Source organism: Tachyglossus aculeatus, chromosome 3, assembly GCF_015852505.1.
Source record: "Tachyglossus aculeatus isolate mTacAcu1 chromosome 3, mTacAcu1.pri, whole genome shotgun sequence".
Taxonomy (NCBI): domain Eukaryota; kingdom Metazoa; phylum Chordata; class Mammalia; order Monotremata; family Tachyglossidae; genus Tachyglossus; species Tachyglossus aculeatus.
Genome location: NC_052068.1, coordinates 105282026 through 105309178, shown reverse-complemented (window position 1 = coordinate 105309178; position 27153 = coordinate 105282026). Strand labels below are relative to the sequence as shown.

General features: G+C 40.4%; 1 non-coding gene and 1 pseudogene across 1 annotated transcript; both read right to left on the bottom strand.

Annotated features, from left to right (window-relative positions):
- Positions 1 to 4804: 4804 nt before the first annotated feature.
- Positions 4805 to 4942, bottom strand: LOC119926449. The gene has a single exon (XR_005450324.1). It is a non-coding gene; the product is annotated as a small nucleolar RNA SNORA7 (small nucleolar RNA).
- A 1132-nt stretch (positions 4943 to 6074) lies between these two features.
- Positions 6075 to 18001, bottom strand: LOC119925351 (annotated as a pseudogene).
- Between the last annotated feature and the right edge of the window lie 9152 nt (positions 18002 to 27153).

Genomic DNA, 27153 nt, shown 5'->3' with positions numbered 1-27153 from the left:
CTAAAACTATGCTGTTCCAATGAGACAATACATTATTAGGATATAATAATTTCTGAAGAAGACAGAAAGTAGAGCACAGAGCACAAGCTGCAGGGAAAAAATGCTGGCCACAGGTTTACTTATAAATACTCAAGTCCACAACAGATTTACATTCTAGAGGCAGAGAGAGAGACAGCAATACAAATAAATAAATTACAGATATGTACATAAGTGCTGTGAGGCTGGGAGGGGTGAAGAACAAAGGGAGCAAGTCAAGGTGATGCAGAAGGGAGTAGGAGAAAAGGAAAGAGGGGCTTAGTCTAGGAAGGCCTCTTGGAGGAGATGTGCCTTCAATACATGCTTCATACAGTGCTCTTCACATAGTAAGTGCTCAATAAATACGATTGAATAAATACAATTGAATGAATAAGGCACTGAAGGGTGGGGAGAGCAATTGATTGCCGGATTTGAGGAGGGAGGGTTTTCCAGGTCAGAGGCAGGATGTGGGCTAGGAATTGGAGGCAAGGTAAGTGAGACTGAGGCACAGTGGAAAGGTTAACGTTAGAGGAGTAAAGTGTCTGGACTGGGTTGTACATGGAGAGTAGTGAGGCTCATTGCATTTATTAGGCTCTGTCTTTTTCTCTCTGGTAATAGAACCTGCTCTCAATTTAGAGGCAACGAGGCCCAGTTCTAGCACTTGACATAATATCAATTGACCTCCTCTTACTGGACAACATGCAAACTCTGATAAATAGATCCCTGCATAGGGACCATACTTGTACTTGATGTGACATTCCTAGTGTCTCCCAAATCTCCTCTTCTTGATAAACTCATCTTCTTAATAATCCTGTCTCATTACTGACTTCTCTAATTTAGTTTTCCTAAGATTTGCATTGTTCATTTTTCACATCATTGGAATCTGCTTAGTCCCATCCTAAGATTTCCACATATGAGGAGATAAACATATAGCTACATTTATGGACTTCATGAAGTTTGGAAGAAGTCTTTCTAAGGTCTTTCCACCTTAACTGAAATATGATTAGGTGATTCCTAACAACAATGTTTACACAGCCTAATGGGAAATTCCTTAGGGGAATTCTATAAGAAATGCTGTAAAGCCATCTCAAAAGTAATGTCATCTCTCACTCATCTGCTGATAAAGAGGATGTGATACCAAGAGCTAGTATTTATGAATCCAGGTTTTTTCTAATGCCGTCAACAATGCTGCAGTATGTGCCAATAAAGTTTAGGAAGGGTAACTGGGAGTCTCTTTATATTGGGTAAGATCATTAATGCAGCGGGGAAATTGTGAGGAAATTGCCTCTGAATTCAGATGTGGGGGATCGTGGGAATTATATTGATATGCCAGAGTACAGCTGATATTGACTGTAGAAGATTTTAAGGAGGAGTAGACATTGTTGAGCTGTGATTGACTTAAAGGAAATAAGCATCAGAGGTTGGCTTCTAGACACCAGAGTGTTTTCATCACATGTAGATCAACTTGGGAAAAGGTTCAGAAGAACAATTGATAATGGGAAATTACAAATCTAAACAAAATGGAACACAGAGATTAAACAGGAAGCATATTTTGTGCACTGCACATTTGTCTTTATTCCTTATGCTCTTTTAATATTTTAGTGTTTCATTCCATTCATTATGTCCATCTCCAGTCTTCTCCCCACCATCTTGCCCTGTCTCCCCCAGCCCCACACGCTTACATTGATAGGGTGTGAGCCTCTCAAGGGAAAGTGTCTGTGTCTAATTCCCACCTGCATACTATTTCCCAGTGCTCAGTACAGTGGTGAGCACCCACTAAGTGCTTAAAAATAATGTTACCGCTACTACTTATAGAAGGCTAGGGTCCAGCAAAAATGAAAGAAAGATAAAGGGAAGGAAAGAGTTTGAAACATGGAGTGAATGTGAGATTTTGTGGAATCCATTAATCAGTTTGTGAAAGATAGAATAGATAGCAGAAAACCTGGAAGAAAAGTGCAGTGGAAAAAGTAAGGGCAGTTGGCAGAGAGGAGGTGAGTTGGTCTAAAGATGGGAGACTCCTTGGGGTGCAGGGGGAGAGATTCAAGGATGAATAGGAAACGGTCAGTAAGGGAGAAAGTATAGTTGAGAAAGAGGGTAGGTGGCTACGCAGAGAACAAAATCTAAAAATTTGGAGAATTACTTTAAAAACTATCCAGGGCTTTAATTTGTATCCAGTGTTGCTGAAGTTCAAATTTGGCACATCAAGAATTGACATTTAATACTGCTCACAATGCTATTGTCATAGAAAAATAATGACGATAACACAAAGTCTTCACAGATTAAAGATGAAAAATATATATTAATAATAATAATGCTATTCATTAAGCGCTTACTATGTACCTAGAAATCAATCAATCAATCGTATTTATTGAGCACTTACTGTGTGCAGAACACTGTACTAAGCGCTTGGGAAGAACAAGTTGGCAACCTATAGCACTGTTCTAAGAGTTGGGGTAGATACAAGGTAATCAGTATGTCCCATGTGGGGCTCACCGTCTTCATCCCCATTTTACAGATGAGGTAACTGAAACAGAGGGAAGTTAAATGATTTGCCCGAAGTCACACAGCTGATAGGTGGCAGAGCTGGGATTAGAACCCACGACCTCTGTTATTACCAAGCCCGTGCTCTTCCTACTAAGCCATGCGGCAGCCATTCCAAGCATGTCTTAATTCTCTAGATGAAACTATATTTGGTAGAATTTTGATTTGGAACAGCCTCTATCTTGTTGCCCTACTGAGAAATGCCTCCTAGAAGAATGCGCTACTAAGAAGGTCTGTTCCATGACATGGGTTAGGGAAAATTTCCCAACTGGGTCACAATAATTGGCCCCACCCTACTAAGATCCTTGTCTTGTGCTGTCACATCACCTCCAACCCATTAACAACTCCATGACTATCTCTCTCCCAGGTTGCCCCACCCCCACCTATAATCGTTCTGGTAGCATATCCATAGAGTTTTCTTGGTAAAAATGTGGAAATTCATTCATTCATTCATTCAATCGTATTTATTGAGTGCTTACTGTGTGCAGAGCACTGTACTAGGTACTTGGGAAGTACAAATCGGCAACATGTAGAGATGGTCCTTACCCAACAACGGGTTCACAGTCTAGAAGGGGGAGACAAACAACAAAACAAAACAACTAGATAGATGTAAATACCACCTGAATAAATAGAATTATAGTTATATACACATCATTAATAAAATAAATAGAGTAATAAATATGTACAAATATACACAAATGCTGTGGGGAGGGGAAGAGGGTATGGCAGAGGGAGGGATGGGGGGTAATGGGGAGGGGAGAAGGAAGAGGAGAGGAAAAAAGGGTGGCTCAGTCTGGGAAGTTCTACTGGAAGAAGTGAGCTCTCAGTAGGTCTTTGAAGGGAGGAGGAGAGCTAGATTGGGGGATGTGTGGAGGGAGGGTATTATTGGCCAGAGGTAGGATGTGGGCCAGGGGTCGATGGCAGGACAGGAGAGAACGAGGCACAGTGCGGAGGTTAGTGGCAGAGTGTTCAGGCTTGGCTGTAGAAGAAGAGAAGGGAGTTGAGGTAGGAGAAGGCGAGGTGATGGAGAGCTTTGTAGCCAAGAGTGAGGAGTTTTTGCTTGATTTGAAGGTTGATAGGCAACCATTTTTGAGGTGGGGAGTGACATGCCAGAGCATTTCTGTACAAAGATAATCAGGGCAGAAGAGTGAAGTATACACTGAAGTGGGGAGAGACAGGAAGATGGGAAATTGGAAAGGAGGCTAATTCAGTAATCCGGTCAGGATAGGATGAGAGAGAAAACCAGCAAAGCAGCAGTTTGGATGGAGAGGAGAGGGCAGATCTTGGCGATGTTGTGGAGGTGAGACGGGCAGGTTTTGGTGATGGATTGGATGTGTTGGGTGAATGAGAGAGTGGAATTAAGAATGACACCAAGGTGCAGGTTTGTGAGACGGGAAGGATGGTAGTGCCATCTACAGTAACGGGAAAGTCAGGGAGAGGACAGGGTTTGGGAGGGAAGATAAGGAACTCCGTCTTGGACATGTTGAGTTTTAGATAGCAGGCAAACACCCAGATTGAGATGTCCTGAAGACAGGAGGAAATACGAGCCGGGAAAGAGGGAGAGAGAACAGGTGTGGAGATGTAGATTTGGGTGTCATCAGCGTAGAGATGATAGTTGAATCAGTGGGAGCAAATGAGTTCACCAAGGGAGTGAGTGTAGATGGAGAACAGAAGGGGACCAAGAACTGACGCTTGCAGAACCCCTACAGTAAGGTGATGGGAGGGGGAGGAGGAGTCCACGAAGGAGACTGTGAATGAACGGCCAGAAAGATAAGAGTAGAACCAGGAGAGGATGGAGTCTGTGAAGTCAAGGATGGATAGTGTGTTGAGGAGAAGGGGGTGGTCCACAGTGTCGAAGGCAGCTGAGAAATAGGGGAGGATTAGGATAGAGTAGGAGCCATTGGATTTGGCAAGAAAGAGGTCATTGGTGAACTTTGAGGGGGCAGTTTTGGTGGAGTGTAGGGGACGGAAGCCAGATTCGAGGGGGTCTAGGACAGAGTTGGGGTTGAGGAATTCGAGGCAGAGGGTGTATATGACTCGTTCTAGGACCTTGGAAAGGGAGGGTAGGAGGGAGATAAGACAATAACTAGAAGGGGCAGTGGCGTCAAGGGAGGGATTTTTTTGAAAGGGGGAGACGTGGGCATGTTTGGTAAATGGTTTATCATTGCCTTCTGGGTAGTAAACCAGAGTCTCTGTCCTCAACTCTCTTCCATGCCACTATTGCCCAGCACAGATCAGGTGAGTTTGGACTTCTAGCAGATTGCCTTCCACTCACTAGCCACTGCTCAAGCCAGGAATGGAATGGGTATGTCTCTGTTTGACTCTCCCTCCCATAGCTGAGACTGGTAGAGTATTGAAAACCCTCCAGGTGTAATTGTGAGAGAGTTTCTGAGGTGCTAGCAAGAAAAATATAGTATAGTTTAGTTCAGAGACACCTATGGTTTCGATTTGGGAACTGGCAGGGGAATCGACTAAATAAAGCACTTGGTTGAATGGTCGTGGAGAAGCTTAGAGAAGCAATTAAGATTACCTCAAGGACTTGGGAGTAATTGGTTTATTGGATATTTCCACTGGGGACAGGAATTACAATGGAAAGGAGATTACACTTTCACTAGACTTCCACCAGAGGTTCTCTGAAGGCAAAGTGAGATGCAGAGCTGGATAAAAGATTTCAGTACCCATTATTCAAACCGATCTAATAGAATAAAATTCAAATTGATCACTCCATCAAAGGTATTTATCCACAATTTATTCAAGTCTTAACATTATACTAAATGCTTGGGAGAGTTCAGCAGAAGAAAGCACACATTACTACTACTACTACTAATAATAATGATGGTATTTGTTAAGCACTTACTATGTGCAAAGCACTGTTCTAAGCGCTGGGAAGGTTACAAGGTGATCAGGTTGTCCCACGTGGGGCTCACAGTTTTAATCCCCATTTTACAGATGAGGTAACTGAGGCACAGAGAAGTGAAGTGACTTGCCCAAAGTCACACAGATGACAGTTGGTGGAGTCGGGATTTGAACCCATGACCTCTGACTCGAAAGCCCGGGCTCTTTCCACTGAGCCACGCTGCTTCTCAAGAAGTTCTCTTTATTATAGGTAGGTAAGACAAACAGACAGACAAAAATTGTTCACAAACAATGAAAGCAGGAGAAAATAGAATGATACGATCATTAGATGAATGAATATGTCAAGATGAAACAACTGAATACATAATGAGGTATAGGAATAAATGATAATGAACATTTAATTCTGCTATTGTCCAAGTTTTCTTTACACCTTTAGAACAGCCTGATAGAATATCAGAAGAATCAGGCTGTGAGCATACCTGCAGAATGAGCAACGCATGTGACACAGCTTGAGTTCTGAACACAGGATACAACTCTCACATTCAGAAGAACACTGGTTTTAGACATCTGGGCTGAAGATAGATGCGAAATGCAAAAAATCCTGTTCATTGTTATGAATGGACCAATGTGACTGATTCACATCTAGTTTGCAATTCTTGACTTTAAAAAGAACGTTTTTTTAGAGCAATCACCTTCCACAGTGCATCTTTCACCTCTTTGTTCCTCAGACTATATAGATCACTGAGTTAAGCACGGGGATCAGTATCATATATTACATGGACACCAGATTTTTTTGAACCACTGAGAAGCTGGAACTGGGCAGCAGATAAATAAACATTGTAGTTCCATAAAATAAAGTGACTGTCATTAGATGAGAAGCACATGTGACAAAGGCTTTTTGCCTTCCTCCAGGGCAGTGCATTTTAAAAATAGCCAGCAGGATGTACACATACGATATCAGTGTGGTCAGAATGGTAACCAGCATATTGACATATCTGGAAGCAGCAGGAAGGACTTGGGCAAGCCTGGGGTCTGAAAGAACAGCTTCAACAATGGAGGGACGTCACAGTATAAGTGATTATTTTCATGAGATACACAGAAGGACAAACTAAATACACTTGCTGCACAGATCACAGTATTCAGGCAGCTGTCCAAGTAAGAAGCAGTAACTAGTAAAGCACACAGCCTCTGAGGCCCGCAAACCATATATAGCAGGGGTTTACAGATTGCTACTTATCAATCATATACCATCACTACTAGAAGACAGTACTCTACTACCCCAAATGCAGCCACAACACAGAGCTGGGCCACACATCCTGGGTTAGAAATGGTTTTCTTGTCCACTAAGAAATTTGCCAGCATCTTAGGGGTGACAGATGATGAATAACATGAATCAGAGAAAGACGGTTGGCCAAGGATCAATGAATACTTGCTTACGAATCAAGCAAAGACTCCTCAGTCTTGGCTTCAGGCTCTCCATCACGTCGCTCCCTCCTACCTCATCTTCCATCTCTCCTTCTACAGCCAAGCCTGAACACTCGGCTTCTCTGCCACTAAACTTCTCAGTGTGCCTTGTTCTCACCTGCCCTGCCATCGACCCCCGGCCCACATCCTTCCCCTGGCCTGGAATGTCCTCCCTCCACACATCTGCCAGGCTAGTTCTCTTCCTTCCTTCAAAGCCCTACTGAGAACTCACCTCTTCCAGGAGGCCTTCCCAGACTGAGCCCACTTTTTCTCTCCTCATCCCCTTCCCCCCATTGCCCTACCTCCTTTCCCTCCCCACAGCACTTGTATATATTTGTACAGATTTATTACTCTATTTATTTTACCTGTACATATTTACTGTTCTATTTATTTTGTTAATGAGGTGCATATAGCCATAATTCTATTTGTTCTGACGATTTTGACACCTGTCTACATGTTTTGTTTTGTTGTCTGTCTCCCCCTTCTAGACTATGAGCCCGTTGTTGTGTCGGGACCATCTCTGTATGTTGCCAACTTGTACTTCCCAAGCGCTTAGTACAGTGCTCTAAGTGCTAAATAAATACGATTAAATGAATGAGTAAGGAAAATGTACATGGGAGTGTGAAGTTGTGAACTGACTCTAATGATTAAAATGATGAGCAGATTTCCCAGAAGAGTGACCACATAGATGAGGAGGAACAGCATGAAGAGGGGGATCTGTAACTGGGATCACTTGTTAATCCAGACAGAACGAACTCACTTAAAAGTGTGTGATTTCTGTTGGCCATTCCGTGTCCTTCTGTTATGTGGGAAGTAAATGAACTACACCATTGGCATTGCAGTGCTTAGAGGTCCAGAGAAGTAGCATTCCTATTAAAACCAAAAGTTGGAAAGACCAAAGAACTTGAAGAACTGATAAAGATCCCTTTGCCGGGAAATCTCTCTCTTCTCGATTGTCCAGATCGCAGCCCTTTCTATCTAAAGAGCACTTCTAAAATCACATCTTATCCATAAGGTCTCAGCCAGAAGGTCTTTCTCTTATTAGTTTGCTATCTACCCAGATGGTGATGACGATGATGATGATGATAACGTGTGCTAAGCACTTCCTACATACCCAGCCCAAGATAATCAGAGTGGACCTAGTTCCTGTCCCACATAAGGCTCACAGTCTGAAAGTGCCCCAACAACCACTTCAATAAAATACTTCTGTAACAACCCACAACACTTCTTACATATTATGTACAAAATTAGTTAAGGACTAATTCATACACTCTCCACTTGTTCTAATTCCTTTTTATCTCTCTTCCATCCTACATCATAAGCTTCTATTGGACAGGGGTCATGCTAATAATTCATGTCTACTAATCCTCTAGACTGTAAGCTCATTGTGGGCAGGCGATGTGTCTGTTCATTGTTGTATTGTACTCTTCCAAGAGCTTAGTACAGTGCTCTGCACACAGTAAGTGTTCAATAAATACTACTGAATGAATTGTACTCTCTTCAATGCTTGGTACAATGTGTTGCAATTACAGATCCTCAATAAGTTTAATTGATTGATTGATCTTCACCACTGCCTAAGAATGGTAGTTGCTAAGTCCCTGGCCTGTGCTTCAGGCCCTCAGATCTCCCATTGAAGCCAGGACTTACTGAAGACTTTTGAGCAATCGATTACCCATTATACTTGTTACGTATCTTACATACAAAATTACATAAGCATTTATTTTCGGTAGGCACTAATCCCTATTCACTTTTTCTACATCCTATTCATCTATCTTCCCTGCTACATTATAAGCTCCTATTGGACAGAGGTCATGACTACTAATTCTATTATACTCACCTCAATACTTGGCATAGTGTGTTGCACATAACAGGTACTCACTAAGTCACTGGTCTGGGCTTCAGGCCCTCAGATCTTCCACTGAAGCCAGGAGTTACTGAATGGTTCCCTCTCACAGCAATTCTTAATTCAGTTAAAGAACATTTCTTCCAAGGCACCAGTACACACTACTCCAACTCTCTACTTTCCTGGAGAACTCACTCAACCTTATTGTTGACCCTGTCTATCATGACTCCATTTCCTTTATCCTTACGATTTCATTTCTCCCCATTACACATATTACCTGTAGCAGCTCCTCCACCATATTCTTAAATAAACTTCAGTGGGGAATTTCTTTGTCACACTCACAAAATTACCTTATTTCAATTTTTTTCTCCATCTCCCATTTTTTTCATTATAAACCTCCACTTAAAATTCAGAATCTTCTCTTCCCTGTCTTCCATACATTCCACTTCTTTGAAAACTTTCTTCTTTGGTTGAAAAGTTTAGTAGCTAATGAAGGTAGACTATTTTCAAATATTAAAAATGATGTGAGGTCTAGAAATAAAATGGAAGAGAAAATTAACCTGAAATTCTTCTCCTGAAGAAGACCCATGTTAGTAAACTCAGGAACTGCTTCCTTAAATTATAAAAACAAGCTGCAGTCTACACTTTTCAACAACTACATTTTTGAATATTTTTCCCCAGATGATTTTCTAAATAGCTACAATGATCAATTCATTAAGAAAAATCTTGATGCACCATTACTACCAAAATTGAAACAAAAAGAAAATAATTTCCTCAAAATTGATCTTAGCACATTTATGAGCTATTTCAGTGAAAGTAAGTATGGGAAGACCATGATATTTTTAGGAAAATATTTACTATGATATAAATTACTCTATCCAGTAGCAGAATAGAGTATTATCTCAAAAGGGCTCTGCTTTACAATTCAGTGCATCTCTTCACTTAAACTATAGACTTTTCTGATTGAAATTAGAAATCCTGACAATAATTAATGTAATCCGAGAAGCCTGTAGCCAACGCACACAGAGGAAACAACGCGTAACTGATTTCTAAATGAATCTAGAAGATAAGATCAACAGTAATCTTCTGCAAAATAAATTCCCCTTTTTTGATGAAAAGGTTTTTGGGATAACATCTATACCTGTGGAAGTGTCTGGAAAAAGCTTATGTTTCTTAACCATCAACAGAAACAGACACTGTAAGATGCTTTTAGCTTCGTGGCTGGGACCAACTCTATTGTATTGCACTGTCCCAAGAGCTTAGTTCAGTGCCCTGCACACAGTAAGCACAACATAAATGCCAATTATTGATTGACTGAGGAGGTGGAGGGACAAGTCAATGAGTTTTTCCCAGATGAAGAAGGGAAAGGGACAATTATCCTCTTCAAGCCAAAGCAACCCTGGGCTTAAGAATGAGACTACGCTTTCATTCCCATTCCTGCACCCTGACAGCATAAACTCAAGAAGAGCTGACCTCTGAGGATTTACATAATCTCAATCTAACCTTCTGCTATGGAGGCAGAGGAAGAGAAGGCCGAAGGCGTGACATCTTCAGAAAATTCAACATTTTTCAAGACTGAAATTCCTAGAGTTCAATGAATGATGTTGGGTATGAAGAGTTACCACCTAAGGCTCAAAAAGCATTGCACTAGATAACAGAGGCATGTTTATATTGGAATTAGTGGTGTTTGGGGATTAAGTCCCTCAATTCCTCTGTCACCGAAGTGAAAAACATTATTTAATTGCTCTTTAGATTCACCCAGGGGCTGAGAATAATCACCTGCAGGACCTCACAATGTCTCCAGAATCCCAAGGGATAGGGTCATTTTTGCTAAAAAGGAATTTCCATATTATCAACGAAGAAATCTAAACTACCCCTCAGAGAAATCTTACACAGCGTTGAGTGGAGCTACCAAGGTTTCTTAATCAAGGACTTCACCTCAATCACCTCATAATGATGTGAGCCTAAGTTAGGATAGGGGCTGTGTCCACCCTGATTTGCTTCTATCCACCCAAGGGCTTAGAACAGTTCCTGGCACATAGTAAGAGCTTAACAAATACCATAATAATTATTAATTATTGTCTATCTAAACAAAGTAGCATGGCCTAGTGGATACAGAACAACCCTGAGAGTCAAAAGGATTTGGCTTCTAATCCCAACTCCACTATTATCGGCTGTATGACCCTGGTCAAGTCACTCAATTTCTCTGTTCCTCAGTTACCTTACCTGTAAAAATGGGGACTAAGATTGTGAGCACCATATGAGACAATGGACTGCACTCAACTTGATTAGCTTTTATCAAACCCAGCGGTTAGTACAGTATCTGGCACATAGCAGGCACTTAACAAATTTCATAGAAAAAACAGCAAAGAGCAAATTTCTATGTTCTAAATTTTCCCAGTTTAAAGCCCCTCCTGGTAATTTGTTACAGACTTTGGGAAACACCTTCACTCTTTTAGGATAAACAACCATTTATAGCAGTACCAGTAATGATTAGGAAGCAAGGATTCTGGGTGTCAATGACATTTATTTAGTGCCTTCTGTGTTCAGAAAATTGTATTAAGCACTTAGGAGAGAACAATACAGTCGAGTTTGTAGACATGGTCCCTGCCTCACGGACCTTAAATCTGATCACTTCCTCACAGCAGAAGGAGTGTTCTTACCTCTGGAACCCAAAACGAGGACAGGAGATTGTGTTCCTTACTTAATCTATCAACAGTTTTAATGAACACCAATTGTGAGGAGAGCATTGTAATCAGTGCTTACAATAAAGAGTTACTAGACACCATCTCTGACCTCAAAGAGCATATAATCTAGGGAAGACACTAAGATAATTTGCAGGTAGGGGGAAAGAGGAAAGTGAGTTCCTTAAGAGTTCTTAAGAGCTCTATATGTGAGTTCTTAAGAGTTGGGTGTGTATGCAAGTACTCCTTGTGGTTTAGAGAACATGTCTACTAACTCTGTTGTATTTCTCTCTCCCAAGTGCTTAGTACAGTGTTCTGAATACAGACAATGCTCTGCATACAGTAATTGCTCAGTAAAAATCATTAAGCGATTGACTGATTGATTTAGAGTATACAAATGCAAGGTTGGTACAAAGGGCTGGGATAGCAGTTGTGGGCATAACATCGGTGGTGTGGGAGGTAAATTAATCAGGGAAGATTTTCTGGAGGGGATGAGAGAGAGGGGAGTTCCAGGAAGAAGGAAGAATATAAACAGCGTGGGCTCAGTGGAAAGTGCCCAGGCTTAAGAGTCGGAGGTCATGGGTTCAAATCCCGGCTCTGCTGCTTGTCAGCTGTGTGACTTTGGGCAAGTCACTTAACTTCTCTATGCCTCAGTTACCTCATCTGTAAAATGGGGATTAAGACTGTGAGCCCCCTGTGGGACAACCTGATCACCTTGTATCCTCCCCAGTGCTTAGAACAGTGCTTTTCACATAGTAAGTGCTTAGCAAATGCCATTATTATTATTATTATATAAGCAAACATCAGGGGAGGGAGATATGGGAACAAGGCACAGTATATACGTTAGCTTGAGAATTATCCTCCTGGTAATGATTTTTAAGATTGACAGGAATTGTGTATATTCTGAAACATAGGAAAAATATGCAATGAAATTTATGAATTTCACAGGAAATGAGGTCTCCCTAAGATCTATGTATACTGTGCATTTAGGGAAAGAAGTTCAGTCACTCAGGATCATGTCAATCTAGTTTCTTGGGCAACTAAATAAATTGAATCAAGAACATACCTCCTCTGCCTTCAAAAACCAATATACTAGGAAAATCTACATAAGATAAAATGAAAAACAAATTGGAAATATCAGTCAAACAATGCTTTTACTTATCTTTAAAACTGTGGAATTTGTTAGGCACTTACAGTGTGCCACTGCATTAAGCTCCCAGGGGAGATATAAGATAATCACTTTGGAACCATTCTCTGCCCCACATGCAAGTGACAGTCCAAATAGGATGGAGTAAGATTTAATCCCCATTTTACAGATGTGGTACCTGAGGCACAGATAATTTAAGTGACTTGCCCAAGATCATTCAGCAGACAAGTTATGGATCGGGGATTAGAGCCCATGACCCCTGATGCTCAGGCCCATGTTTTTTCCACTAGGCCATGCTACTTTTCACTGCTCTGTGCCAAGCACTATTCTAAGCATTTGGGAGAGTACAGTAGAAGTAAAAGAAATGATACTTGTCATCAAGGAACTTATAGAATCCTCTTGTATTTTACTATACCTTACAAACTTGCCTCATTTTCTAGCCATCCAAAGAGAAGTCTGCTTTGTCCCCATCCAAGGACTGAAAAGCTTTAGAATGCAATCGCACAAGCAGGGTCTTTCTAGACGATTGCTTCTTGATATATGATGGAGGAGCCTGACTGAATGACAGTCACTGCTGAGGGGTCCTGGTGACCTCTGTGTTGCCTTCACACCTCAACTGCCTCTTTGCCCAGAGGTTAGGAATTGGCCCCAGGCCACCATCAAGAGGCAGAGTTAGTGGAGAGACCTGGAGGCTGCAAACATCTTGAATGTCATCTGTCAGTTGCATTCATTCATTCAATCATGTTTCTTGAGCACTTGCTGTGTGCAGAGCACTGTACAAAGCCCTTGGGAAAGTACAATACAACAATAAACAGTGACATTCCCTTCCCACAGGAGCTCACAGTCTAGAGTGGGGAAGAGAGACATAATGGAAGTAAATAAAATTATGGATATGTGCATAAGTGTTATGGGGCTGGGAGGGAGGAGGATCAAAGGGATAAATAAAATTACATATATGTACATATGTACTTTAAGGCTGGGAATGAGAAAGAACAAAAGGAACAAGTCAGGGCAATGCAGAAGGGAGTGGAAGATGAGGAAAAATGGGGCTTAGTTTTGGAGGAGATGTACCTTCAATATGGCTTTGAAATGTGGGGAGAGTGATTGTCTATCGGATTAGAGGAGGGAGGGCATCCAGGCCAGAGGCATGACTTGGCCTAGGGGTCGACAGTGAGACAGGCGAGATCGAGGCACAGTGAGAACGTTAGCACTAGGTTAGCAAAGTGTGTGGGCTGGGTTGTAGAAGGGGAGAAGTGAGGTGATGTAGAAGGGGACAAATCAATCAAGTAAAGATGCTTACATCAAGACATTATCTATGGCTGGAGTAATATTTACTGAATTGGTACTGGCAACTACCTCTCACATAGGTTTGACATTAAAGGGAAGTACAGATTACCACCAGAAGATTCCTTTAAAAAATTGAATTGGCAAATGAATTAATCAGTTAGTGAATCTGTTTTTAAGTAGACTTGTTTTTGTCACTTCTATGTAAATATTTCCGTGTCTGTTTTTCTTGGGTCTTTTACAGAGAAATTGGAACAAATTATAGGAGGTAAACAAACTATCAGAGAGGGTGTGGCAAGAAGCAACTTGCCTTAGTGGATACAGCCTAGGTCTGGGAGTGAGAAGGACCTGTGTTCCTAAACTTAGCTCCACCACTTGTCTGCTGTGGGACCATGGGCTAGTTACTTAATTTCTCTGTGACTCAGTTACCTCATCTGTAAAATGGGAATTAAGACTGAGAGCCCCTTGTGGGACATGGAGTGTGTCCAACATTGTATATATCCCAGAGTTTATTACTGGAACATAGTAAGTGCTTAACAACAAATAAAATCAGTACTAACCAATTTTGCTCTTAGGAAAACAAGTATAGATATCAGATATCACTTTGTTTTCTAAGACTGTAAGCTCACTGTGGGCAGGGAATGTGTCTACAAACTCTGTTGTATTGTACTCTCCAAAGCTCTTAATACAGTGCTCTGCACATAGTAAGGACTCAGTAAATAATATTGATTGATTTCCATTTACTAAACTTGCACTAACTGCAACACAATGCAAATCATTATCAGATTAATATTCTTCCCATTAGAGCCACAGATTAAAATAGTTGCACCATTTGGGAAAAGGAGGATTTTTGAAAATTCTGTGACCCCAATTCCTGTGACAGGTTATCATAGACACCACACACCATGGGTCGATTAACCTGTACTCTAATAGTGCTTTTAAACAGCAGAGTGAATCTTCTGAAGAGTTCTAAAACGATTTAACACTAAAAGGTGATTTTTGTCTCCCAGGATCCCCTTAGCTGAGCAAGGGAGATAGCTTACTCTCCCAGTCGTTTCAGCAACAACGCTCCCAATACTCTAGTGACTATGGGTGGAAAGATGGGAGGGAGAAGCAGGCATCTGTAGAACAACATCATAAATATGCCATCTTCAGGTTTGTACAGAGGGACCTGGAGAGGTTATAGAAGAGTCTCCTCCTCTCCTGTCTTTACACACACACACTTTGGCAAGTGCCTTAATGGGAGGGATCAAGTCTACTAATTCTATTGAAATCTCCTAAGGGCTTAGTTCAGGGCTGAACACCAATAACTGCTCAGTATATGTTAGTGATTGATTCTTTACTCAGCTGCAATATTTGTGCATAAACCCAATCCCCAAAGCTGGAGGCAGGGAAGGGGGAGGAGCTCAGATTTGGCATATCTGGAACTGACATTTCAGAGGACTAGCAGTGTTAGTCATTTTCTTTTAATGTATATTAAGCTTTTAACTATGCCATGCACTGAAGTAGATATAAGATATTAGGTTGGACATGGTCCCCGTCCCACATGAGGCTCACAGTCAAAATCCCCATTTTACAGATGAGGGAACTGAGGCACAGAGAAGTTTAAGAGACTTGCCTAAAGTCACACAGCAGATACGTCACAGAGCAGGGATCAGAACCCGTGTCCTCTGACTCATAGGTTCTTTCCACTAGGCCCTGCTGCTTCTCTAAATAATAATATTATTATTATTATTATGACAGCCCAAGTCATCCCCCTGGCCTGGAATGCCCTCCCTCCGCACATCTGCCAAGCTAGCTCTCTTCCTCCCTTCAAGGCCCCACTGAGAGCTCACCTCCTCCAGGAAGCCTTCCCAGACTAAGCCCCCTCCTTCCTCTCCCCCTCCTACTCCTCTCCATCCCCCGCCTTACCTCCTTCCCTTCCCCACAGCACCTGTATATATGTATATATATATGTATATATGTTTGTACATATTTATTACTTTATATATTTATTTATTTTACTTGTACATATCTATTCTATTTATTTTATTTCGTTAATATGTTCGGTTTTGTTCTCTGTCTCCTCCTTCTAGACTGTGACCCCACTGTTGGGTAGGGACCATCTCTATGTGTTGCCAACATGTGCTTCCCAAGCGCTTAGAACAGTGCTCTGCACACAGTAAGTGCTCAATAAATACAATTGATTGATTGATTGATAATCATATTAATATCATCAATATCTTAATGAATACTCAGGACAATAATACTTCCTCACATTTGAAACTTTCACAGATTTAAAATGAAGAAGTGTTTGATGGATTAAGCAATTTCAATCATGCTTTAGTCTTCAAAATGTATCTGAATTGAATAACATTCTGATTTGGAACATCCACTCTGTGGGTGCCCTACCTAGAAATGCTTCCTCAGAAGGCTCTGTAACTGAGAAGCTCTGCCCAATGGCTTAGGGCAAGTCTCCCAACTTGCTCTCCAAAGTTAGCCCTACTCTATTGAAAGGTTAGCAAGAAAAGTAAAACCAGTTCAAAGATACCTAAGAAATGGAGAGGTCATGCTATTTGTCAATAACACTAAGTAGGGAAAGTGGATGAAAGGTGAAGAAGACTAGAAGTGCAACAGAGATTTCCTCAGGACTTGCAAGCAATTACTTTCTTGGCTATTGACAATGGAGAGAGAAATGAAAAGGGAAATGAGAATATGCAGTGACTAGACTTTCACTAGACATGCCTTTAAGAAATGAAAAAACCCAAGTTGGAAACAAAGTTTCATTACAGATAATTCAAACCACTTTATAGAAACAAAATTCAAATTAATCAATAAATCAATTGATGGTTTTCATCTAGACTTACTGAGTGTCTGGGAAAGTACAGCAGAAGCAAAGCAGACGTTACATGCCATCCAGGAGTTTCCGATGTTATGGGAGAGACAGTCTACAATTGTTTACAATGAGAGCAGGAGGAAAAAGAATTATATAATTGGTAGATGAATGACTATGTTGAGATGAAATAACATAATATGTAATGAAATATACCACTGAGTATGTGTAAACTTCCAATTCCATTATAGCACACGATTTTTTTTTACATTTTTTAGCTAGAGCATTATTGGGCAATTAGGAAACAATCTCTGGAAATGTGGGCCTAACTGGAAACTTCTTGTGGTGTCAGAAGAAACGAGCTGTGAGCATAGCTGCAGAATGAGTTAGTCAGTCAATCATATTTATTGAGTGCTTACTCTGTGCAGAGCACTCTACTCAGCACTTGTGTGTATACAATATAACAGACATTCCCTGCCCACTATGAGCTACCAATCTAGCATAGCACATGCCATAGCATGAGTTCTCCTCAACAAAGGGTTTTGCAAGAACAGAACCCTCACATTAGAAAAGGATGGATGTGAAATGCAAAAATCCTGTTTATTTTTATGATTTTACCAGTGTAAGTAATTCACACTCTATTGTGTGATTCTTGACATTTAAAATCAGTCAATTAATGGTATATATTAAGCACTTACTTTGTGCAGAGCACTGTACTAAGCACTTGGGAGAGTACACTATGGCAGAATTAGCCAATCCATTCCCTGGCCATAACCTTCCATAGGACATCTTTCACCTCTTTGTTCCTCAGATCATTGGGTTCAGCATTGGGATCAGTATCATATAGCACTCGGACACCAGTTTTTTCTGATCCACTGAGAAGCTGGAACTGGGTAGCAGATAAATAAACATTGTAGTTCCATAGAATAAAGTGATCATCTTTAGGTGAGAGGTGCATGTTGAGAAGTCTTTTTGTCTTCCTCCAGAGAGGAATATGAGAATATGCTGTGACTAGACTTCCACTAGACATGCCTTTAAGAAATGAAAAAACCCAGGTTGGAAACAGAGTTTCATTGCAGATCATTCAAACCAGTTTATTGAAGGAAAATTCAAATTAATCAATAAATCATTTGATGATTTTCATCCAGACTTACTGAGTGTTTAGCATTAAACTGAGTGTCTGGAAAGTACAGCAGAAGCAAAGCAGATATTAAAAATAGCCAGCAGGATGTAAACTGCATAGAGTGACGGCATAGATGACGAGGACCAGCATGAAGAGGGTGATCTATAACTGGATCACTCGTTAACCCAGGCAGAATGAACTCACTCAGAGTGGTGTGATTTCCATTTGCCATTCAGTGTCCTTTTGTTAGATGGGAAGAAAATGAACTACACTATGAACATTGTAGTGGTCTGAGGTTCATGGATGTAGTATTTCTATTCAAAACCAAGATTGGAAAATGGAAGAGAACAAGATTTTTTATGAAATTACAAATATTTATGTTCCATTCATTCAATCATTCAATGCTATTTATTTGTTAAATCCATTTCAGCAGTGAACATGTCTACCAACTTTGTTATATTGTATTCACCCAAGTGCTTAATTCATTGCTCTGCACACAGTAAGTGGTTAATAAATGGCATTGAAGGAATGCATGCTGCTCGTTGTGGGCAGGGATCACGTCTCCACCAAATATTGTACACTCTTTAGTATTTAGCACATTGTTCTGCACATAGTAGGTGCCCAGTAAATACCTTTTCTAAAATGTCCTATTTCCTCTTGCCTCCCTTGCATCTCTACTAGATATCCTGCTTAATATATGAAAAACTGTTTTCCTCCCAGATCCTCTCCTCCATCCTGTTTTTCAAACACAGTTGACAACACTACCAACTTCCTTGTGTCAGATGCCCAATTACTTGGCATTATCCTCATCTTCTCCCTTACTTTCAATCCCTCTGCCTGTAACTCCCTCCCACGTCAATTCTGGCAAACCATAGCTCACTCCACCTCCAGAACCCTTATGATATCATGTATCATCCATGAGACATTTTCTGATTAATTTTTCATCTACAAATTAAATAATAACAATTATTATTGTTGGGATATTTATTTAGCATTTAATCTGGACCAAGAACTGGGCTGAGCACTACATTAAATGCAGGATAATCAAAACAGACACAATCCCTGTCCTACATGGGCTAACTGTCTAAGAGGAGCTCAACCACCACTTCAGGACTTAATAATAATAATAATAATAATGATAATGGTATTTGTTAAGCACTTACTATGTACCAGTCAATGTACTAAGCACTGGGGTGGACACAAGCAAATCGAGTTGGACACAGTCCGTGTCCCATGTGGGGCTCACAGTCTCAATCCCCATTTTACAGATGAGGGAACTGAAGCCCAGAGAAGTGAAGTGACTTACCCAAGGCTACACAGCAGAGGAGTGGTGGAACCCGGGTTAGACTCCCAGGACCTTGCTCTATCTACTACACCAGCTATGCTTCCACCATTAATACTTTTGTATATGGAAAACATACCCTGTCAACTAAACGGAAATACATAGCCTTATCCATATTTTCATCTTCCTCCTAACTGTAATTTATTTTAGTGTCTATCTGCTCTGCTATAATGTAAGGTCCTCAAAGGTAGGAATGATACCCACTAGTTCGATTTTTCTCTCCCAAGTGCTTGGTACAGTGTTCTGCACAAACCGATTCTCAAGAAATTCAGTTGACTGATTGACCTTCACCACTGGATCACTGGTCTGGACTGCAGGCCCTCAGGTCTCCCATTAAAGCCACAACGTACTGAAAGGTGGTCTACGGGAAAGATAACAGGCTGGGAGTCAGAGGTACTGGCTTCTAATCCCAGCTCTACCACTTGTCTACTGTGTGACCTTGGGCAACTCACTTGACTTTTCTGAGCCTCAGTTCCCTCACCATTAAAATGGAGATTTAATTTTACATTAACTGTGAGTCCTGTGTGGGACAGGGACTTTGTCCAATCTGATTATCTCGTATCTACTCCAATCATTATAGCAATAAAAATGATAATAATAGTAATAATAATGATGATGCTTATGATTATGATGAAAATAATGGCTTCTCACAGTAGTTCTTAGTTCACTCAAGGAAGATTTCTTCCCAGAAACCAATGCACATTACTCCAAACCTCTACTATCCCACAGAGCCCAATCATTCTTGCTTCTGGTCCTAATCATCTTGACTCCATTTCTTTCATCCTCAAGAGTATATTACCCACAGTACTCATATTAATTATAGTAATTATTCCACTACATCCCTTAATGTACTTAAATAGGGAATTTGTATTAGATTGTCATACTCACCAAATTACCTTATTTCACTTTCTAAAAGCCTGCCTTTTTTTATTTGAACTTCCAGTTATCTAACATTCAATGTTTCCTTTCACTTTCTTCTGACACTCCATCTCTTAGAAAGATTTCTTCTCTCAAGAACATTTAGTAGTCAGTGAAGATAAAGTAAGTCATATCATGAAGGAATTTTATAGATCTGGAAATCAAGCAGAACAAAGAATGACCTGAAAGTCTTCAACCAAAGGGGGTATTTTGGCAATGAACCCGCTTAAGCAAACACAGAAGCTGCTTCCTTAAATTATAATATAAGCAGCATTCTACACTTTCCAACAACCTTTACAACCTTTAGATTCAAGTGCTTCATTTAAAAAAATACTACGAAATTGTTTGACACTATATTTGTGTTATTCCATTTCAACAAACTGTGAAATGACGATGTCCTGTAGGAAAGTATTTACTATGAAATAAATTGCTCTTCTTATCATTTAGAAAATCAAGTGGAGGTTCTCTTCAACAGGGCTCTGCCTGACAACTTGGTGCCTCTCCACATTTGGTCAAATTTCCGCTCTAAAATTAAAATTTTAATGAATGTGCAATGCAGTCAGAAAAGCCTGCAGCCAATTCACACACAGAAACAATGTCTGATAGATTTTTAAAGGAGTGCAAAAAAATGAGGCCAACTGTAATGTCCAGTCAACAGGACTCTCTTTTTCTTTGATCAGAAGCCTTTTGGAAAGACATCTATACTGTTGGAATGTTTAGAAAATCTAACCATCAGCAGGCACGAACATTGTAATCTATTGATAGCTAATGTCCTAGGGTAGTGAGGAAGGGCAAAAATTGAGCTTTTTTCCCTGATAGAGAGGGGAAAGGAATTTCTAGCCTCAACTGAAAGCAATCCTGAGCCTAAGAATAGGCCTACTCTTTTTTCCCATTCCTGCACCCATCAGCATGAAGGACTGATATCTGTAGATTTATATAGTCATATTCTAACTTCCAGGAAGGGAAAGAGGTACAAAAGGAAGAAGAAGATTAAATCTCACAAAATTCCATGTCTTTCAGTGATCCAATCAAAGATCTGTCTAACAAGTATGTTGCTGGGGAGGAAAAGATCTGTTACTTGAAGCTCAAAAAGAATTACACTGGGTAACAATTTCATGTTTGTATCGGGCTTAGTGGTGTTTGGGGACTGAGCTCCTGAAACCCTCTGAGACCCCCATGATACTGCAAGAAATGAAAGGCATCAATTAATTGTTTAGATCATCTAGGTGCAGAAAACAATTCTGCAGTTGCAGGACTTCAAAATTTCTCCAGACTCCCAAGGGATGGAGTCTTTTTTGGTTGACTCATTTTGAATCTGAAATGAATTTCTCTCTTACTCAACTCCAGAAATCTGAATCATCCTTCAGAAAAATCCCATAGGACATGAAAGAATGGAGTAGCCAAGTTTTTTTTTTTTTCATAGGGCTACACCTCAGCCTCCTGATGCAGACATCTACCTTAACAAAGCATTTTGTGGGCAGGGAATGTGTCTGCTTATTATTACATTGTACTCTCCCAAGTGCTTAGTACAGTGCTTTCCACACAGTGAGCACTCAATAAATATGATTGAATAAATGAATGAATGAGTACTTTCTATGTGCCAAGCACTGTACTAAACGCTGAGGCAAATGCAAGATAATCAGGAGTCTCACAACCAAAGTAGGAGGGAGAATAGCTATTGAGTTCCTATTTTACAGATGAGGTAACTGAGGCACAGAAAAGTTAAGTGACTTGCCCAAGATCGCACAGTATGTAAGTGGCAGAACTGGGGTTGGAACTCAGGTCCTCTGGCTCTGTCCACTGCCTTTCTAATTATAATAATAATATTTGGCTCTAACTTTCCTCCAGCCAAAGCCCCTCCTGATGATACGTTGCAGGGTTACAAAGGTACCTACATCCTTTTAGACCATTCTGGAGCCATTTAGGGGCATTGTCCAGTAATGATTAGTTATCAAGTTATTAGTTATCACCTGTATATATGTATGTATATATATATATATATATATATGTATATACGTTAGTACATATTTATTACTCTATTTATTTTACTTGTACTTATTTATTCTATTTATTTTGTTTTGTTAATGTGTTTTGTTTTGTTGTCTGTCTCCCCCTTCTAGACTGTGAACCCTCTGTTGGGTAGGGACCGTCTCTATATGTTGCCAACTTGTACTTCCCAAGAGCTTATTACAGTGCTCTGCACACAATAAGCGCTCAATAAATAAGATTGAATGAATGAATGAATGAATCAAGGGATTCTGAGAGTCTGACCGCTTTGTTTCAGAAGAGAGTTGTCATATCTTTTGCCATCAAAGAGAATGAGGTGTGAATGTGTCACTTAACCAATCTAACAATAGACTTTAATGAACACAACTGTGATCTGAACTCTGTTGCAAGTGCTAGTGACAGTATAATCTGTGAACCGATCATTAGTATTCAAGACAGTACAATAGAGTAATGAAATGCCCTCTCTGCCCTCAAAAGCTTCTCCTCTAGGAAGAGAGACAGGCACTAAAATGATTTACAGATAGTTGGATGATAAAGCAGTGAATAATTAAGTCAGTTGGTCTCTATGAAAGTGCTACAAGTGTCTGTGAGTTCTTAACTATGTGGTTGATGCAGAATACCTGGGTGGAATATGGGGGATAAACCTGGAGGGAAGAGGAGAAATTAAATCAGGATGGCCTCCTGAAAGAGATGAGATTTCAAAAAGGCTTTGAAGATGGCCTAGTAGTTTGAGCAAGGATCTGTGTTCTAATGCTGGCTCCACCACTTGTCTGCTGTGTGACTTTGGGGAAATCACTTAACTTCTCTGTGCCTCAGTTACCTCATCTGTAAAATGGAGATTAAAACTCTGAGCCCCATGTGGGACACAGGCCGTTTCCAACCTGATTAGCTTATATCTATCCCCGGACTTACTACAGTGCCTGGCACATAGTAAGTGCTTAACAAGTACCATTAAAAAAAAGCTATCATCTGCCATACATTGATGGGCAAACGATTAGAAACAGAGAACCATGAACAAAGCACAGTGAGTAGGTCAGCTAAAGCACTAAATTTCTGTGAAAGACTCTATGATTACCAGGAGTTGTGAGCACCTAGAAAAGTAGATTTCTGAAATGAAATCTATGTATTTTACAGGAAATGAAATCTCCTTGACATCAAAATTTTACTGCACAATTATGGAAAGAGGCGCAGTCATTCATTCGTTCATTCAATCATTTATTGAGTGCTTACTGTGTGCAGAGCAGTGTACTAAGCTCTTGGGAAGTACAAGTCGGCAACATATAGAGATGGTCCCTACCCAATAACGGGCTCAAAGTCTAGAAACGGGAGACAGACAACAAAACAAAACATGTCGACAGGTGTCAAAATCATCAGAACAAATAGAATTAAAGCTATATGCCCATCATTAACAAAATAAATAGAATAGTAAACATGTACAAGTAAAATAAAGTAATAAATCTGTACAATTATATATATATATGTATATATATATATATATATATATATACAAGTGTTGTGGGGAGAGGAAGGAGGTAGGGCAGGTGGGGATGGGGAGGAGGAGAGGAAAAAGGGGGGCTCAGTTTCAGTCAGTCGCTCAGGATCACTTTGATTTAATTTCGTAGGCTACATTTGCATTAATTAAAGTACAAAATAACTCAAGAAAATACCTTCTCTCCTCTTCCCGCAAAAATTTCAAAATTTTGGCTCAATCTGCGTAAGACAGAATGAAAAAGAATGCGGAACTATTTCCTGAATCCTCCTGTTTCTGAATATCCTTTAAAAATTTTCTTCATTATCCAGGCAACTAAAGAGAAGTCTTCTTGGTCCCCACTCTATCCAAGCTTTTGGCTATGATCGCACATACAAGGTCTTTCTAGAAGACTGCCTCTTCATGCTTAGTGGAAGAACCTGCTGACCAGGCTGTCACTGTCTAGGTGTCCTGTTTCCTGGTCCTCTGTGCTGCTTTTGCTCTTTAACTGTCTCCCCCAACACCAGCTTAGAGGCTAGCAAAGGCCCTGGTCCTCATGAAGAGGCAGGGTCTGGGAGAGATTTGGAGGCTGCAAACACCTTGAAAATTATCCAGCAATCAAGCGAAGATGCTGATGTGAAGGTTCCTGTGCCAGGCACTGTATTAGGACTTGTGGCCTATGACTGGAGTAACATGTGCTGAATTGGCATTGGCAAATCCCTCTCATGTATGTTTGGCATTAAAGTGAGGTACAGATTATCAATCAATCAATAATATTTATTGAGTGCACAGCATTGCACTAAGTCCTTGGGAGAGCATTATACAACAAAATTGATAGGCACATTCCTTGCCCACAGAGACCTCACAGTCTAGAGGGGGAGACAGACATTAAAATAAATTATGGATCTGTACATAAGTGCTGAGAGGCTGAGGGTGGGGTGAATAAATGGTACAAATCCAAGTTCAAGAATGACACAGATGGGAAAAGGAGTAGGGAAAATGAAGGCTTAGCTGGGGGAGATTTCTTAGAGACAGTGTGCTTCCAATATGGCTTTGAAGAAAGGAAGAGTGACGGTCTGTCATATATGAAGAGGGAGCAAGTTCCAGGTCAGAGGCAGAATGCAAGGAATTGGCAGAGATTCAGTTAAAAAAATCCAACAAGGCCTACGACTTAAACCAATGAGCAAAAGGTTTTTAAATGGCAGACTTTTTTTCAATTCCTTATAATTGACATTTTATGTATTCCATATATGTATTTGTTGGGTCTTTGACACAGACATTTAAATAAAATATTAGTTCAAGCAAACTAGCAGAGAGTCTATGGCTGATTAAAGCCAATAACAACGACTTTTAGTCTTGTGAAAGTAAAGAGATATGTTTTTTTTTCATTTATTAAACTAACAATAGGCTCCATCCTTTACTAATCAAAATCACTTCCTTTTCACATTTCACTTCACATTTCTTTATACTTCCATTTCCTTACATGAAGATCATAGATTAAAGGAAGTACATTACTTGGCAATGGGTAAGGATCTTTCTGAAGAGTCCCCTAATTTTTGTGAATTAATATCCTGATTGTGATAACCATCATGCAACATGGGATGATTTGACCTGTAGCCCCCTACTGCTTTCATGCGGTAAAGCAAAGCATGTGCAAGTTCACATGTGTAGTTAAATTCATTCATTCATTCAATTGTATTTATTGAGAGCTTACTGTGTGCAGAACACTGTACTAAGCGCTTGGTAGGTAAAACTCAGCAACAAAAAGAGACAATCCCTGCCCACAACGGGCTCACAGTCTAGATGATTTTATATGTAATAATAATGATGGTATTTTGTTAAGCACTTACTATGTGCAAAGCACTGTTCTAAGCACTGGGAAGGTTACAAGGTGATCAGGTTGCCCCACGGGGGGCTCACAGTTTTAATCCCCATTTTCCAGATGAGGTAACTGAGGCACAGAGAAGTGAAGTGGCTTGTCCAAAGTCACACAGCTGACAGTTGGTGGATCCGGGATTTGAACCCATGACCTCTGACTCCAAAGCCCGTGCTCTTTCCACTGAGCCACGCTGACCACTAGGTTTTCCCACAGAATGCTCACACAGCTATATTCGGTATTCAATATAATGAATTCTTACATGTTATCCTTCATCCCATTAATTTCTACACCTGACCTGACTGCCCTTTAGCATTAGGAAACTCCCTTGATGAGAACCGTTCTTTTTAGGGCCTCCATCACATCCTTGTTCCTTAAGCAATAGATCATGGAATTCAGCATGGGGATCATGACCAAAATACAGGCACCATTTTGTTCAAATCCATTGAGTTGTCAGAGCTGGGTATCACGTAGATAAATGTGACTGTGCCATAGAAGAGACTAACAGCTAATAGGTGAGACACACAGGTGGAGAAAGCTTTGTGTCTTCTGCCTTTGGTAGGAATTCTCAAGATGGAAATGAGACTATATACATAAGAGGTGATGATCGTCCCAGATGTAATTTTGACAGTGATGCCAGCCGAAGATGACTGAAAGATCTTTGATAGGTGGGTGTCTGAACAGTATAATTACAACAGAGCAGGTGTATCACAACAGAAGTGGTTAATTTGATTGGGTCCACAGAAGAATAAGCTAAACACATCATATGTACATAACAGAGAATTCATAAAGCTTGCAACATAAGATACAGAAACCAATGAGGCACGAGCCTTTTCAGACATAAGAAGCACTTTGTACAGTGCTCTGCACACAGTAAGTGCTCAATAAATACCACTGAATGAATATAGATGAGAGGACTGCAAATTGCAGCATATCAATCATATGTCATGACCGCCAGGAGAAAGCATTCTGAGAATCCAAAAGTTGCTGTCAACCAGAACTGAGTGGCACAGGCAGGGTAGGAAATTGTCTTCTTCTCTGCTAGGAAGTTTACCAGCATCTTGGGTGTGACAGATGAGGAAAAACACATATCTGAGAAGGACAAGAAAAAAATACATTGGAGTATGAAGTTGAGAATTGACTCTGATTAATATAATGATGACTACATTTCCAAGCAGAGTAACAGAATACACAACTAGGAATACTAAAAAGAACATCACTTGCAGATTAAGGTCACCTGTTAATCCTAAAATAATGAACTCTGTCACTGCAGTATTGTTTCCATTTGCCATTATTGCTTGTTGGCAGTCCGCAGAAATAGAAACAGAGACTCAATCAACCTATTGCATTTATTGATCCTTACCTTAATAAATGTTGTGACTATGCAATAGACTTAGGGCAGCGACTCCCTCTTCTTAAGGAATTTGCAGTCTAGCTACTAAAGTCAGTGAACTGCCCCGGCATCATAGTTCTTTATGAAAGAGAGGAAGAAAGAAGCATGGGTGAGAGGAAAAATAACCGAACACCACATAATCATACAATAGAAATGGAATGTCAGTGAAGGATTACTTGCAAGAAGAAAATGGAACAAGCTTCTGTTTTGAAATTCATATTCCTACAGATTACAGTACTTGAAACAGTTTTTCTTTGTAATTTGCAAAGATGTATTTTATCATCTTCAATCGGCTTGGCCTAGTGGATAGAGAATGGGCCTGGGAGTCAGAAGGTCAGGGGTCCTAATCCCGGCTCCACCACTTGTCTGCTGTGTGACCT